We start from the raw sequence: 17,500 nt of genomic DNA, 5'->3' as shown, positions 1-17,500 counted from the left end.
TAACTTTTTAACTCTTGTTCTTTCATTCATTTATATATATATATATATATATATATAGAAGTAAGTAAATTTAGTTGCTATCATTTCAAATCAGAAGATAACTTTTCTTCTTTCCCCATCCTCAGAAAAAAATCAAGACTCTACATTCGTTTCTCATCAAACTCTCTTCTCTGGATTTCCTCTTCGCTAATTCTTGTTGACACAGAACAACACCAATTTCCTTGCATTCTAGAATTTAATCGATATCAGTTAGTTATGTTAAACATGAACGCTTTCTATCAGATTTAATTTCTTGTTGCATAATGTAATGTTTAGAAAAGCTGGTTTGCCTTTACTTTTTAATTTTATGGTTAGTGAGATGGATGTTGTATTTGTTTGTTCATTTGTTTTGCATGTATTTGTCTGTGCTACATTGGGTTAAACAATTAGATGTTACTGAGACATTGTTTTTATAGCCAGGTGCCTTTCCCGTCATTAACCCTCATATGATTTTCAAGTGTGGATATTTTCATTCCGACTCTTTTGAAAGTGCAGAACTGTTGGATGATTGGTTAATAGGGAAATGTCAACAATGTCACCCTCTGTTGTTTTGCTGTTTATTGGTTATGCAGAGAATGTAAACATTCACATAGATATACACTTTTTGGACATGGACATGCACACACACACACACATGTATTATGACAAACTTTGTACAGCTCCTGTCTATCAAATTTACACACAAGGGTTTGATTATCTCAAGAATATATGTGTGTGTCTATATATATAAATATATATATGTATGTATGTACATATTGTATATATATATATTAATAATTTAGAGAACCACCACCATGGTGCAACTCACACGATGAAGGAGATCAGACACCATCAAGAAAAGTGTACTATACAAAACTATTTTAAAAATCTAAAAAATCCAAGGGAGAATTTATAATACATAAAATCTATGAAATATTGGACTAAGAATTAAAATCGGTTACGTTTAAGAAACGAAAGTGGGAGAAAGACTATGCGCATTTCGTGGCCACATAACAGTGAGAAATATCTGGTTAATCTACAATGAATCGATCAAGATAAATACCACTCAATATGAAGACACTCTTCAGGTCAGTAAATAAAATTGAAAGTAAATGAAACATCGTAGTCTAGTGAAGGTTTGCATATGTGTGTGCGTGCGCGTATATACATGTGTACAAACACGTGCGTGCACGTACATGTACACACACATATATATATACTTATGTATACATACCCATACACCCACACACATACAAAAACCTTCACATATACATATGCACACACACGCACACGCAGGTGTGCATATGTATAAGTGAAGGATTTTGTATGTGTGTGTATGCGTATGTATACATAAGTATATATATATATATATATATATATATATATGTATATATATATATGTGTGTGTACATTTTTTGACTCAGCAATTAGCTCTCTCTAATTTAACAGAACCACAACATACTTATCTCCCCCTATTTAAATAACTCTCTGAGTTTAACCTTTAGCATCACGTCAAAAACACCCTCTCTTTATATCTCTATGTAAACAAGCGTTCTTATTCCTAAAGCCCATGGAATAATATCGTTGACCCCTTTATATCTCTATGTAAATAAACCTTCTAACGGTCACTTACCATGTTGCATCTCTACTCGTAAGTTACCCTATCATTTCGTTTTTGTCTTGCTATTACATGTTTTATTATGAACTCCCTGAAGAGAAATAAATGAGGAACCCTAACAGCTCTTTCTTCTTTGTGAAAGGGCTCTCATTTATTTCGAAACATGTGTAGGAATTAAAGGAACTTTTATTGACATGCGTTTTGCTCCATTTATTATAATCCATATCTTCTCAAAATGTATCACGGATCTATTTTAAAACGGGGGCCACATTTTTCATTAATGTTTTACGTAGTGTTTTTGGTACCGAAAGACTTTCAAACTTCGTATACTTATCTATTTTGTGTTATAGAACAGAAAAATATTTTTGTATTCGAATTTATTTCATGTAAAAAATTGTCTTATTTCGATAATTTCAACCAATCACTGACAAGTATTCAGTTGTTTATATTTACTCCTTTGGCTGATTAAGCGATGTAAAGCGTATTTAATCTCCATACCTTCGTTTTATTTGCTTTTTTCATTTTAAATTTGCTTTAACCCTAGGGTTAGGGTTAATTGTTTCAGAATCGTTTGTTTATGTAGTCGGCACTTAATGTATATCGGCTGAATGGACGTCAGTGATTGGTTGAAATTACAGAAATACGACAACTTTAACATGGAATAACTTATGGATTTCTTTTTTTTTTTTAAGAAGACTAAGAGAAAAAGATGTTTTATATGACACATTCTACCAGTGTTCCAAGTTTCAAAGTGTTTCATTAATGAAAAATGTGGCCCCCGTTTTAAAAAAGATCGTGTATCACTTTAACTTGGTATCTCTACCCGTAAAACGGCTGTGATATCTTGTTTTTTAGTGTAATTTTGCTACCTCTGGTAACTATTAACGTATTTAAATTATCGAAAGTTTTAATAACTGAGTTAATATTAATGTATACATAAACTAATATATATATATATATATTTGATCTGGAGAACGCGTTTGATACGGTTTGATAGTTATTGTATATTTTACGTACCCTTAATTACTTTTACATGTTTGCCCCCATCACTTAATTTACTATTTTATCTTCTACTCATTAACATAACAGCATAATATTGTTTGATTCCGGGTCTACGCACTTACCTTATCATTATTTCTTCTTAGTTTTTCTTCCCACCTCTCCTTCCATGCCATGCTGTTTCATGTCTCACGTGATTTAGTTCTAAACGTTAGTTGGGCAGTTGTGATCACGTGGTGGGCGCCATTTTGTCACGTGATACACATGGTATATATTTCTTTCCCTTTGTATAGTACCTCAGTCAAGCAAGTTTCTCCATCAAGTTAAATGATGTTGCTTTTTTCCCTTATATTCTTGCACGTTTTTTCCCCCCTTTACTAGCTAATCACACTTTCGTTATGTTTCCTTATCTACAGACATTATCTCCCCAATTGACGTTTTATGCCTTAAATTTGACAGGTATTTATTGCTATTTGATGTGTTTTATTATAAAACCTTGACAATTTCCTTTGTACTAAATGTTGCTTAAACGGACAGATTTTTATACTTTTCTTATTTTATTCATTTAAGATGATGTACTACCTTAGTTCCCTCCCTTCCTCCCCCTTTTTTGACTCAGCAATTAGCTCTCTTTAATTTAACAGAACCACAACATACTTATCTCCCCCTATTTAAATAACTCTTTGAGTTTAACCTTTAGCATCGCGTCAAAAACACCCTCCCTTTATATCTCTATGTAAACAAGCGTTCTTATTCCTAAAGCCCATGGAATAATATCGTTAACCCCTTTATATCTCTATGTAAACAGACCTTCTAACGGTCACTGACCATGTAACATCTCTACTCGTAAGTTACCCCATCATTTCGTTTTTGTCTCGCTATTACATGTTTTATTATGAGCTCCCTGAAGAGAAATAAATGAGGAACCCCAACAGCTCTTTCTTTGTGAAAGAGCTCTCATTTATTTCGAAACATGTGTAGGAATTAAAGGAACTTTTATTGACATGCGCTTTGCTCCATTTATTATATATATATATATATATATATATATATATATATATATATATATATATACATCTGAAAATGTAGAAGTAACAACCGAAATATGTAAAACAAAAACATTTTTTTAATGTATTTATATAAAGAAATTTAAATGCACATAATTTTAAAAAGTAGCATTTTCGTTCTTCATTTTCACACACATACACATATATGCTGATATATATATATATATATATATATATATATATATATATATATATATACATACATGTGTGTGTGTGTTTGTCTGTGTTGGTGTATGTGTCTGTATAGATATATTTGTGTGTTTGTGGGGGCAGATGTATGTATATGTAATTAGCTTATAGTGAACAATGCTCAGGTGCACTACAATATAAAGTTGGGCTCGGTAGAAGCTATCTTCTTGGCCAACTAATGCAAAAAGTCAATTATGTACTTTACAACGTCTATGTCAGTGTATGACTTTGTTATCCTTGCTGTTTCTTAGCCCAAATTAACCTTGAATTAATGCAAGTAAACCTTAAATTAACCCAGATTAACTCTGAATTAGCTGACCAGTCATCAAAATGGAATTGGCAGTGTTCTAAGCCTGTTAGACAGAATACTTCACAGTCATCAAAATGGAATTGCCAGTGTTCTTAGCCTGTTGGACAGAATACTTCACAGTCAGTGTTTTGACTTTGTGCTTTGAGTTCAAATACCATTAAGGTCATTTTAGCCATTCCCCTTTCCAGAATAGTGGATTGGTGAAATTATAAGAATGTTAGATTGGATGCCTTATGGTATTTGTTCCACATCTTTGCATTATGAGTTCAAATCCTGCCGAAGCTTTCTTGGGTGAAGACTTGATCCAACACTTGGTTTAATATCATCACTTCTATTTAATTCCTTGGTTGCTTCCAGTAGAGTCCAAAAAGTCATTTGCAAGTCAGTGTTTGAACCAAACCTTTAGTATGGGGATGATGCCCTCCCTTCTTTACTTACCTCCTACAAGTCTTAAAGGGTTTTAGGCATGGCCTTCCCCCTTTACTTATTATCCTCCTCCTTATTTAATATCCGGTAGAATTCTTAGCATGCTGGGAAAAATGCTTAGTGATGTTTCATTCGTCTTTACATCCTGAGTTCAAATTCTACCAAAGACTTTACGTTTTATCCTTTCAGGGTCAGTAAAATAAGTACCAGTTGAGAACTGGGACTGGTATTATTGACTTACCTCTTCCTCCAAAAGTGCTGCCATTGTGCACAAATTTGAAACCATTATTATTATTATTATTTTTATTATTATTATTGTTATCAAAGGTGGCAAGCTGGTAGAATCATTAGAATGCTGGGCAAAATGCTTAGCAGTATTTCATCTGCCACTACGTTCTGAGTCCAAATTCCACTTAGGTTGACTTTGCCTTTCATCCTTTTGGGGGTCGAACAATTAAGTACCAGCTGAATACTGGGGATCGATGTACTCAACTCATCCTCTCCCCCAAAAAGCTGCCCTTGCATCAAAATTTGAAACTATTATTATTATTATTATTATTATTATTATTATTGTTCAAGTGGCAAGCTGGTGTAACTGTTGGCATGCAGGGTAAACTACTTAGTGGTATTTCCTCCATCTTTACTTTCTGAGTTCAAATTCTGCTGGGGTCAACTTTGCCTGTCATCCTTTCCGGGTCAATAAAATAATATCCAGTTGAGCACTGGGGGTTTATGTAATCGACTTACCATGTTCTGCCAAACTTTCTGACCATGAGCCAAAATTTAAAACTAATATCCGTTTTTCATGCTGAGAAGTTGAACAAGATGAAAAAAATGAAAAGGCTTCTCAACTGTATTTTTTGGGCCCATGTGCAAACACATTATCTAAAATATTCTTCCATTTTTTTTTTTTTTGAAACAGTAAAGTGAGTAGAACTTAGCTGTTATTTCTAGGAGACTATGTAACCATGAAGAGATATATTTGTAAGTTACATTGGTCATTGCAAGTATATTCAGTGGTTTACAGGCATCTGTTTTGTTGTCGATAAGGTTTCTATTAATTTCTGTGTATTTTTTTGTAATATATATTATTAATGGTAGTTTATTATGATTGTGTATAATGCTTGTTATATTCTGTCTGGCAAATTGTTTTATATTTGTAAATGTGTTTATCTAGTCTATAACCAGAGATCATTTGCTTCATACATACCACACACACACACACACACGTACATATATGTATGTATGTGTGTGTGTATATATATATATATATGCAGTATATATTCTTTGTTGCGTTTCTACTGAATTTTGTGGCACTTGTGTCGATATTATCCTATACTTTAATGTATCAAATTATTTGTACATTATTGTACAAATATTTGGTATATGCTATCAATTTCCATTTTTTATGTTTTCATCTTTTTCTTTTTGCTTTTTGAGGATAATTAGAAGAATGTAAAGAACTCTTCTGGATTGTGTTGTTTACTATAACCGATATGTAATGTCACTGTAAACATTTACTGTTTCACCAGGCATATGATGTAATTTATTGATACTTTTAAAGTAGACTGACATAATACATGTTGTTTCTTTCTTATCCTGTTGCTGTTATCATCATCATTGCCATCATCATCATCGTTTTAAAATCTATTTCACGCTCACATGCATCAAATGAGGGTAATTGGAGGAAGAACTTTCTACAGCTGGATGCTTTTCCTGTTCCTAAACTCCACCTGTTGCCAAGAGAGGTAATAAATTCCCAGTTATTGGTACTACTATCACCTTTTTCATCAACAACAACTGCCTAACCTTCCAAGCTAACCTGTCATACCTATTGACTTTTCATTCTTCCTTATCGCATACCTTGTCATAAGCTGGGCATGTTATATCTATGATCCACCATAGTTTGCTTTCTTTTTCAATTAAGACTATGTCTGGCTTCCAATTCTCAATATCATGGTCGCACTGAATCATAAAATCCCACAGGATCTTTGCATTATCATTTTCGATGTTGTCTTCAATTTTATGTTCATACCACATTATTATTATTATTATTATTATTACTACTATTACTATTATCATTATTACTATTATTATTATTATTATTATCCTCCTCAGCAGTAGTGCTGTGACATTGTAGTCGTTTGGAGCCCACGTGAAGTTGGTATTGTTCAATATTGTTCCTTAGCCTTTAAGGGTCTACAGAATCAATAATGACAATCATTAATACTAATTGATTTTTTAGATTAATCACATGCTAGCTCATTATAGTAGTAGTAGTTCTTAGTACTGTAACAAAACTGTGTGTGCATGGTACATGTGCAGTGTGGTAGGGGGTCCCGCCACAACTAGCCAGCAACCATGCAAAACTAATATAACCTGTTTCTTCTTCTTCTTCTTCTTCTTCTTCTTGTTCTTCCTCTCCTCTTCTTCTTCCCCTCCTCCCCACCTCCTCTCTGCCCCAATTCCCTTCCTCCTCCTCCAATCCTCATACTCTTTGTATATTCTTGTTAAGAAAGTTGTTGTTGTTGTTTAACTCTAAGCCAATAAACCTTATTATCAGAAGTATTGCAGCCATTATCTGCATGGCTGTGTGAACCATGAGGTTTCAGGTTCAATCTCACTCTTTAGCATCTTGAGCAAATGTCTTCTGCTACAGCCCCATACCAACCAAATCTTTGTGAGTCAATTTAGCAGACAGAAGTAGTATGAAACCCTGCTTCATTTTAGCACTCTATAATATTCTGATAATTCCATTAACATCTAGAAAGTGTTTTAGGAATATTAAATCAGTCTCCATCAATTCTTTGGCAGTCTATCTTATATTGCACCATTGGTTAACCATTGCATTATTCATTATAGTTAGAGGGCCATCACTGTCTGTTTCCCAACCAAAATATGAAACCTATTTTTGTTTTTATTTGAATCATTTGTTGTTGGTATTGCTGTTATTATTATTATTATTATTATTATTATTATTATTGTTGTTGTTGTTGTTGTTGTTGTTGTTATTATTATTGCATGCTGGACGAAATGTTTAGCAGTATTTTGTCTGGCTACGTTCTGAGTTCAAATTCTACCAAAGTCGACTTTGACTTTCATCCTCTCAGAGTCGATAAGTACCAGTGAAATACTGGGATCGATGTAATCGACTTCCCCCTCCCCCACAACTTCAGGCCTTGTGCCTATAGTAGAAAGGATTATTATTATTATTATTAAGGCAGTGAGCTGGCAGAATTGTTAGCACTCTGGGCAAAATGCTTAGCAGTATTTCATCTGTCGCTACATTCTGAGTTCAAATTCTGCCAAGGTCAACTATGCCTTTCATCATTTCAGGGTCGATAAATTAAGTACGAGTTGTGTACTGGGGTCGATGTAATCGACTTAACCCCTCCCCCAAAATTTCAGGCTTTGTGCCTATAGCAGAAAGGACTATGACCATTGTTATTATGATTATTACGAAGGATGGCAAGCTGGCAGAATCATTAATGTGCTGGATGAGATGCTTAGCTTTCTGCCAAAATTTGAGACCATTATAAATACTAAGGTTTATGGAGATAAGCTGGTAGGATTATTTACACATTGGACGAAATTTTTCAATTGAGATTGAAGTCTAGTTTATTATTAACATAGATAATCATTGCTTAAACTTCACACCTACTGGTTGTGTAGTGGAGCATTGTCGGATTATAATCGATTCCCAGTGAAGTGTGGATGGACTTCCTTTATATGTCTCTAACTAGATACAACTGTGTAGCATGTCGGAGGATAGCTTCGCTTGTTTTGTTCTTTATCATTGTGTGTCTTATATAATAATGTGGCAAAAGGCTACTTTGATTAGTCAGTCGTCATCGTCATCATTGTTGTCAGCAGTGGCGGTGATGGTAGTGGCAGCAGTGGTGGTGGTGGTGGTGTCAGCATCGTTGGTGTTGTCGTTGTTATTGGCATCGTCGATGATGATGATGATGATGATGTTGCAGCTGTGGTTTAGCTTCAGTTCAGCTCTGATCAAAATCAAGGAAAACTATGATCAAAGGTGTTCCAACTGTGACCACCCCATTCTATTTTCTGGTATAATGATTCAAGGATTACATTACTCTGTATATTTTTCTTTTTTCTTTTATGACAGCCAGATATGATTTGAGGGACGTTTGGCTGTTATTTCTAGCAAGGTTAATGATCAGATTGCCCTTATTGGCGCGTGTAGTGAACTACTGATTTTGCTGCTACCGTTACTGAAGCAGATTTCAGCCCTGATTGAGTAGACCTATGAGGAAAGACAACCCAGTTATAACCATCCCCTCTTTTACACACCTACAAAATCACAATGTACCCAGAATTCAAATTATTCAGTGTATCCTTCTTTTTCTTTTCTTAAGACAGTAGGGTATCATTCAAGGAAAGTTTAGCTGCTATTTCATGCATGCTAAGCAACCACACACAATGGCTCATTTAGTGGCCTGCATAGTCAATTTCTCAATACTGTAGTACTAGCAGGGTCTGCAACTGCAAGAATACTCACTAGTAATGAAAATAAGAATATGGCGGATGATGATGATGATGATGATGAAGATGGTGGTCATAGTAAAAAGTTGCAGCAGTTGATGTACTCATGAACTATTTCTGCTGCAGACAGTTGCAATGCGGCTATGCTGAAGACTGCAAAGTTGCAGCAACCATTTGAATGTAATCAGTTTAAAAGTTGTACGAACAAAACACCACCTTGATCCTCCAAAGTAATTGAATTAAATATACTGAATGGATAAATACGTTTAAACAACGTTTAAATAAATGTTCTGACTTCTATAGTTCCTTTCATTATCAGATTTTTAAAAAATATAACAGCGCTTTATGATGATGATGATGATTATAATAATAATAATAATAATAATATATTTGTTTTAGCAAATATATTATTATAAGGTCAGTTGTTTGACCTTAACCAGTTGAGCATGTCCCTTGGTGGCTGACGATATGTGCATCTCTGATCATGAGCAGAAATAGTGGGGGAACATCATAGCCATGTGTTGAGAGGGATTCTTTGGAGTTTGAATAATTCACCTTTGGAAACATGGGTGTTTTGCTCAACATCCTTAAACAAACCTTATAATGATAATAATAATAATAAAAATAATAATAATCCTTTCTACTGGAAGCATAAGATCTCAAATTTGGAGGAAGGGATTAAGTTGATCGCATCAACCCCAGTGCATAACTGGTGCTTATTTAATCAATCCCGAAAGGATGAAAGGCAAAGTTGGCCTCGGTGGAATTTGAACTCAGAACATAGTGGCAAATGAAATACCACTAAGCTTTTCGCTCGGTATGCTAACGATTCTGCCAGCTCGCCAGTAGTAGCAATAATTGTTGGAGCCCTGGGAACAGTGAGCAAAAATCTTGAGAAGCACGTACATGGAAGAAATAGGTGCTGCAATAAGGGTGGTGCACTTGCAGAAAACAGCACTGCTTGGAACCACTCGAATACTCTGAAAGGTGCTTGAAAAATAAGAGGTGTTACCTTAGTTCACTGGTAGTGAACAGCTGACACCGCAGTACATCTCCAGTGATAGAAGCTGTGCAAAGGCAATGATAATAATAATAATAATAATAATAACAATAATAATCCTTTCTAGTATAAGCATAATAACCCTTTCTGCTATAGTTGTGTATGCAACTGTGATAGGTTTGCCTGTTCTGTATATTACTTTATATGTTAACCTTTATATATTATTTACATTAAGCTTTAAATTTGAAACTTAGTTGTAAATTGCTATTTCGGAGTCAAGGATGAATTTAACATAATTCATCATCTTAAGACTAGAAAAGACATAGAGTGATTGTTGAACCCTTCTTAGTTTGGCATGTTGAAATTTTATAATCCTATTTTCAGAGTGTCATTTTCACGTATATGGATTCACAATTGATGGCCTATTTTCAATTTTGAATTTCTATTTTGATTTTTTTATTTCTTAACCCTTTCTAAACAATTGTGCATTTGCCTTTGTAAATGGGGATGACTAGGGTATGGGATCGTAGACTAAATACCATATCCATCAACATTTCATAATACAGCTTATATATTCTTTTATTTTTTTTTTTTATTTGTTTCAGTCATTTGACTGTGGCCATGAAGTCAATTAGTCAAGCAAATTGACTCCGGGACTTAATTTTTTTTAATCCTAGTATTCTATCATTCTCTTTTGCCAAACTGCAAAGTTACGGGTATGCAAACACACAATACTATTTGTCAAGTGGTGATGGGGGACAAACACGGATACAAAGATACTCACACAGATATAGATATATACACACACACACATATATCATCATCATCGTCGTTTAACGTCCGCTTTCCATGCTAGCATGGGTTGGACGATTTGACTGAGGACTGGTGAAACCAGATGGCTACACCAGGCTCCAATCTGATTTGGCAGAGTTTCTACAGCTGGATACCCTTCCTAACGCCAACCACTCAGAGAGTGTAGTGGGTGCTTTTACGTGTCACCCGCACAAAGGTCAGTCAAGCGGTACTGGCAATGGCCACACTCAAAATGGTGTATTTTATGTGCCACCCGCACAAGGGCCAGTCCAGGGGCACTGGCAACGATCTTGCTCGAAAATCCTACGAAGGCCAGTCAGGCGGTACTGACAATGGCCATGCTCAAAATGGTGTATTTTATATGCCACCCACACAAGAGCCAGTCCAGGGGCACTGAGTCAATCCAAACAAGAACAAGCAAGAAAAACAACAGCACAAGGACGTGGAACAAGTACTGCGTTATTGGACGATCAGGAAAGTAAATAAAAGAAAGAGGATTTCATGTTCCGAGCTGAGCTCTTCATCAGAAATATAGAAAAAGTCCAAAGAAGGGAAGACAGAGAAAGAAAATCGCCAACGATACACACGTGGTCATGTGTACGACAGGCTTCTTTCAGTTTCTGTCTACCAAATCCACTCACAAGGCTTTGGTCAGCCCAAGGCTATAGTAAAAGACACTTGCCCAAAGTGCCACGCAGTGGGACTGAACACTGAACCATGTGGTAAGGAAGCAAACTTCTTTCCACGTAGCCACACCTATGCCTTCATATAAAACATATACACAATGTATGTATACAATGGGCTTCTTTCAGTTTCTGTCTACAAAATTCACTCACAAGGCTGTGGGCAAGCCATGGCTATAGTAAAAGACACTTTCACAAGTTTCCACATAGTGGGACTGAACCTGAATCCAAGTCATTGGGAAGGAAACTTCTTGACCACTCATCCACTTGACCACTCATCCACACCTGTGCCTACCATTTTACAATGGAAGGATGCATTTGATAATGTGCCCTTGAGTGTAAATAGCTTGAAAAAAGGACATGCTGGTCATGTGGTAGGAATGCTTTTGATCATAGATTTAGTTGATCAACTTAAAATAGCAGCCAAATCGCATTCATATCACTCACTACCATTCTATAAAAGGAAGGGAACAATTAAAATGTGTCATTGGCTATAAACAGCAAAAAAAGAAAAAGATTTGCTTCTCATGGCTAGAATGCTTTTAATCATAGGTTTACTCAATCAGCTAGAAATAGCAGCCAAATCTCTCTTATTTCACTCACTACCATATTATAAAAGGAAGGACACATTTAATAAATAAGCTATCAGATGGAAAGATCTTGAATAAAAGAAAAAAAAAACCACAATAACATAGGGAAATCAAAAAGTAAATATATAAGACATGATGGCCACAGCTGGAATACGGTTCAGACATCAAGAAAGGTGTGCGCTCGTTGAAACAATGTCAGCTTTCACTTGTAAATGGTATCATTGTGTTTAAAAGTGTTATAGGATCGATATTAACCATTCAGTCGTTATTGGTTCAGTTTGTTTTGTTTTGTTGTGTTTTCTCCAGATTAATCCCATCTAGCTTCCTTTTAATGTTGTCGGAGAAAAGTGAATATAGTAGTAGCAGCAGTAGTAGTAGTATTGGGGGTGGGTAGTGGTGTGGTGTTGGTGGTCTTTGATGGTGTTATGGTGTTGGTGGTCTTTGATGGTGTTATGGTGCTGGTGGTAGTGGTGGTGTTAGTGTTGGTGGTGGTGGTAGTAGTTGACTGTATGTGTATAGAATTTGTGCTTGTGTGTGTGTATATGTGTTAGTGTATGTGTGACTATACTCTTGTGTGTGCGAGTGCGTTTGTATGTGTTTCTTTGTGTCTATAAATATCTCATTTTGAGTGAGCGTGTGTTTTCTTATATGTGTGTGCATGTGTTCTTGCGCGTATATGCCTGTGTGCTTATGTGTGTTTATTCTGTTGTGCGTGTGTTTGTATATGTATATTTTGTGTCTGTGAGTGTCTGTTTTTGGGTGAGCATGTGCATTTTTCTGTGTGTACATATGTGTGAGTGTGTGTATGTGTGTGTTTGTATGTGCATGAATGTGTTTGCATATATGTGGTCTGTGTATATTCATGCATTTGTGCTTGTGTGTTGGTATGTTTTTGTATGTGCATCTGCAAATATGTTTGCACACTTTTGCACATGCGTTTTTGTGTTTATTTGTATGTGCGTATTTGTGAATGTATGTCTATAAGCCTGCATTTATGAATATATGTGTAGGTGTGTCTGCATTTGTCTGTTCATGTATCTATGTTTGTATGTGTGTGTGTGTGTGTTTGTATATGTGCATGCAGGTGTGTGTGTGCTCACACGTGTGTATGTGTTTGTGTACATATATTTGTATATGTTCATGTATGCATGTTTGTCTAAATCTCTGTGCATTTTGCATTCATGTTTGTTTGTTTGCATGGTGAATACATGTTTGTATGCGTATGTATGCAAGTGTGTGTTTGAAGTATACATGTTTTGTGTACAAGTACATTTGTGTGGATGTGTGAATGTGTGACTATTTTTGCATATACATCTTTCTATTGCTGCACGTACGTGTCGGTATGCATTTGTATGCGTCTGTGTTTGTCTTGGTGCATGCATGTTTATTATATGTGCTTGTATATGCATTTGAGTGCATGCATGTGTTTATTTGTGTAAGTATGTATTTGCATGTGTGCACATGTGTATATTATTATGTATGTATATTATGTGTATATTATTATGTATGCATGATTATGCATGTTTATTGCACATATTTGCAAGCACTGATGTATTTGTTTATTTGCATGTTTGTGTGAGTACACAGTTGAGAAATATGTTTCCTTAAGTGCATTTTTTTGCATGTATGTTTTTCAGTAAATACACCTAATTCCCTGGGGTGGTGGGGAGAAAAGGTTGGCTTAAATATGAGACAATATAACAATTTGTATAAGTATTTTTTTCAAATACACATTTGGGAATACATAAATTTTGAATCCTACAGACACCGTACATTTAACCCATTTTAGATAGCAAATGGAAACATGCACTGGTATGATTCATTAAGAGGTGCAGACAAGGCTGTGTGGTTGTGGCTAAGACACTTACTATGCAGTCCTGTGGTTTTGAGTTCAGCCCCACTGTGTAGCACCTTGGGCAAATGTCCTCTATTATTGCCCCAGGTGACCAATGCCTTATGAGTGTATTTTTAGATAGAAACTATAGTAGTAGTAGTGGTGGTAATGATGGTGGAATATACAAGAATTTATTAATCACGACAATTGCTTTGACACATCTAGCATCGATCCCTCACGGGTGTAAACCATTTATTTTATTATCCAATATATATATATATATATATATATATATATGTGTGTGTGTGTGTGTGTGTATGTATGTATATATATATATATATATATATATATATATATACATACAAATACCAGAACAAAGATCACATGGTATTTTGTCTAACATTCTAATAATTTAGCCAATCTCTTAACCTAGATTTGTACTTTATTGTGCTTTATTTTGTCAATCCTAGGATGAAATGCAAAGTTGACCTTGGCAGGATTTGAACTCAAAATGTAAAAACCTATATAGGTGCAGGAGTAGCTTTGTAGTAAGTAGCTTGCTTACCAATCACATGGTTCTGGGTTCAGTCCCACAGCAGGACACCTTGGGCAAGTGTCTTCTACTATAGTTTCAGGCCGACCAAAGCCTTGTGAGTGGATTTGGTAGATGGAAACTGAAAGAAGCCCATTGTATATATATATATATATATATATATATATATATATATATATACATATATGTGTGTGTATGTATGTGTGTGTGTGTGTATGTTTGTGTGTCGGTGTTTGCCTCCCCACCATCACTTGACAACTGGTTCAGCAAAAGATACTGATAGAATAAGTACTTGGCTTACAAAGAATAAGTCCTGGGGTCGATTTGTTCGACTAAAGGCAGTGCTCCAGCATGGCCACAGTCAAATGACTGAAACAAATCAGAGTAAAAGAGTAACAATGACAAATACACTTTGGTATTTTGTCCAAACACTAGAATGATTCTGCCAGTATACTGCCCTGAACTGATACCATATATCATTGGCCCTAGAAAGATTAATATTATAGTTCCCGCTGGTGGGATTTGAACTCAGAATGTGAAGAGTAGTAACAAATAATATAAACTCTTTTTTTTTCCAACGATCCTATTAATCCAACATTTCTGGATTAATATTGCATTTTCTCAATCCCTGGAAGGATGAAAGTCAAAGCTTACCATAGTAGGGACTGAACTCAGAACATTAAGGGCTATAAGAAATACCACAAGATATCTCATCTGATGGTGTAACTATCTTGCCAGGCCACCATCCGATTAAAATGCTAACTAAATAATTAAAAAATTTAATTGTTTTACTAAATTCATCCAATTTCCTTGATTATTTAAAAAATTAATTAAAATACATGGGTTGTAGTTTTCATCTGAAATATGGCCATGAAAGGGTTAAAATAATAATGATATCTTAAAAGAGTTGCTTAATTAATCTGTTTGAATACACAATGCTCCCAGGTGAAAAGTTCATTGGTTGAGAAATTTTATTGCAAAAATAAAAATTAAAAAGATGAATACATCCTGTTGTTCTCTCTGTAAACATTACCAGCACAATACAAACTCAGCCACTTGATTGTGTCAATGAGGGAGCATCTATAGGATCACTCGGTCTGACCTGGTAGAAATAGCTGTCGAATCATATCCTACCAACTTTGATGCAATGAGAATGTTTTAGAGATTTCTTTAATCTATGCAAAAACAGTAGCTGAATGTCCCTCATATTACATCTTTAGAGGTAACGTGGATGTGTTCACAAGGTTATTTGTTCTGTGAAAAAGAGCAGCAAAATCTTCCTCAAATCACATTCTATTGTCTTGAAGCCAATGAGGGAGCTTTTATAAGATCATCAGATCTTATTTATTTATATATATATATATATACATATACATATACACACACACACACACACACACACATATAATTATATATATGTATGTATATATATATTTTATAATAATTTTTTATTTGATAACATTATAGGTCAGATAGTATGATGTCTCTATTACAATATTACAATAATCACAATAATATTTTGTGCATGTTTAGTAATATTACGATCATGAAATTAGCATTAGCTTATCTCACTCTTTCTCATGGAACCCCTAGGAACCTTCTTGCGGAACCCTAGGATTCTAGGGAAACCCAGTTGAGAAATGCTGCTCTAACCACTGAGCCATGTGCCTTCACGTGGTGTAGATAATATGGTATCATTATTGAAAATGGTGTGCAGGCAAAATTGATATCATGCTGGACGAAACGCTTAGCAGCATTTCATCCATCTTCACATTCTTAATTCAAATTCCACCGCGATAGATTTTGCGTGTCGTCCTTAAAAGTTCAAGTTCAAGTACTGGGGTGGGGGTCAGTGTAATCAACTTAACCCTCCCTTGAAATTGAGAGCCTTGTGTCAAGATTTGAAAACGATATGATATCTTTATTGCCATCATCATTTAATGTTCATACTCCATGCTGGAATGAGTTGGATATTGGATGGTCTGATGAGGTCCCACGAGACCAAAGACTGCATCATGTTCCATGTGTCCACTTTGTCATGGTTTCTACGGCTGGATACCTTTCCTAATTTCAACCACTCTACATCATGTACTGAGTGCATTTTTTTTTTGTGCCACCAGCATGAAGGTGTGAGAGGCAGAATATAACAGTAACAGAAAGGGGATATAAACAGTAAGTCAATGAGCAGAGTATTATGATACAGTGCAGAGGAAGAGATGGAGGGGTACTTGTTACTATAACTATTACAGCCTTCAATACACTTGATAGAGTGTTCCGAGTTTAAATTCCGCCAAGGTCGACTTTGCCTTTCATCCTTTCAGGGTCAATTATATAAGTACCAGTTACGCACTGGGGTCAATGTAATCGATTTAATCTCTTTGTCTGTTCTTGTTTGTCCCCTCTATGTTTAGCCCTTTGTGGGCAATAAAGAAATAAATACACTTGACAGTTTGGAGGTGCATGGCTTTGTGATTAGGGTGTTGGACTCATGATTGTAATATTTTGGCTTCAGTTCCTGGACTGGGCAACGCATTGTGTTCTTGAGCAAAACACTTCATTTCACATCGCTCCAATCCACTCAGCTGGCAAAAATGAGTAATCCTGTGACAGACTGTCCAGGTGGAGAATTTAAATGCCATGGAAATTGGTAAACCACTCCTTGTGAGTCAGCATGGCTCAAGAAACAAACTTTATCTTTTCACTTGACAGTGAGGGCCTACATGTGTCTCATCAGCCTTGTCTATTCTGTGCTTCTGCTTCAGCCTTCACTCCAAAGTATCTTGTCTTTCACTCTGCATTATTCTCAGTTGACTGTGGAGGCGCAATGGCCCAGTGGTTAAGGCAGCGGACTCGCGGTCATAAAATCGCGGTTTCGATTCCCAGACCGGGCGTTG

General features: G+C 35.5%; 1 protein-coding gene across 3 annotated transcripts in view; it reads left to right on the top strand.

Moving 5' to 3' along the window:
- LOC106874937 (NAD(P)H-hydrate epimerase) overlaps positions 1 to 17,500 on the top strand; it is a 788,445-nt gene that overhangs the window by 224,715 nt on the left and 546,230 nt on the right. Inside the window, exon 1 of one of the 3 annotated variants that reach the window (XM_089365821.1) lies at positions 2,934 to 3,094. The exons of the other annotated variants lie outside the window; for them this stretch is intronic. The gene's annotated coding sequence lies outside the window, so the exon portion shown is untranslated. Of the gene's footprint in view, positions 1 to 2,933; positions 3,095 to 17,500 lie in introns of those variants that run through there. 3 annotated transcript variants of the gene reach the window in all.

The sequence above is a fragment of the Octopus bimaculoides genome, chromosome 18, assembly GCF_046866305.1.
Source record: "Octopus bimaculoides isolate indiv1 chromosome 18, ASM4686630v1, whole genome shotgun sequence".
Lineage (NCBI taxonomy): Eukaryota > Metazoa > Mollusca > Cephalopoda > Octopoda > Octopodidae > Octopus > Octopus bimaculoides.
Note: the sequence above shows the minus strand (reverse complement) of the source record. Positions and strands in the feature narration are given on the sequence as shown.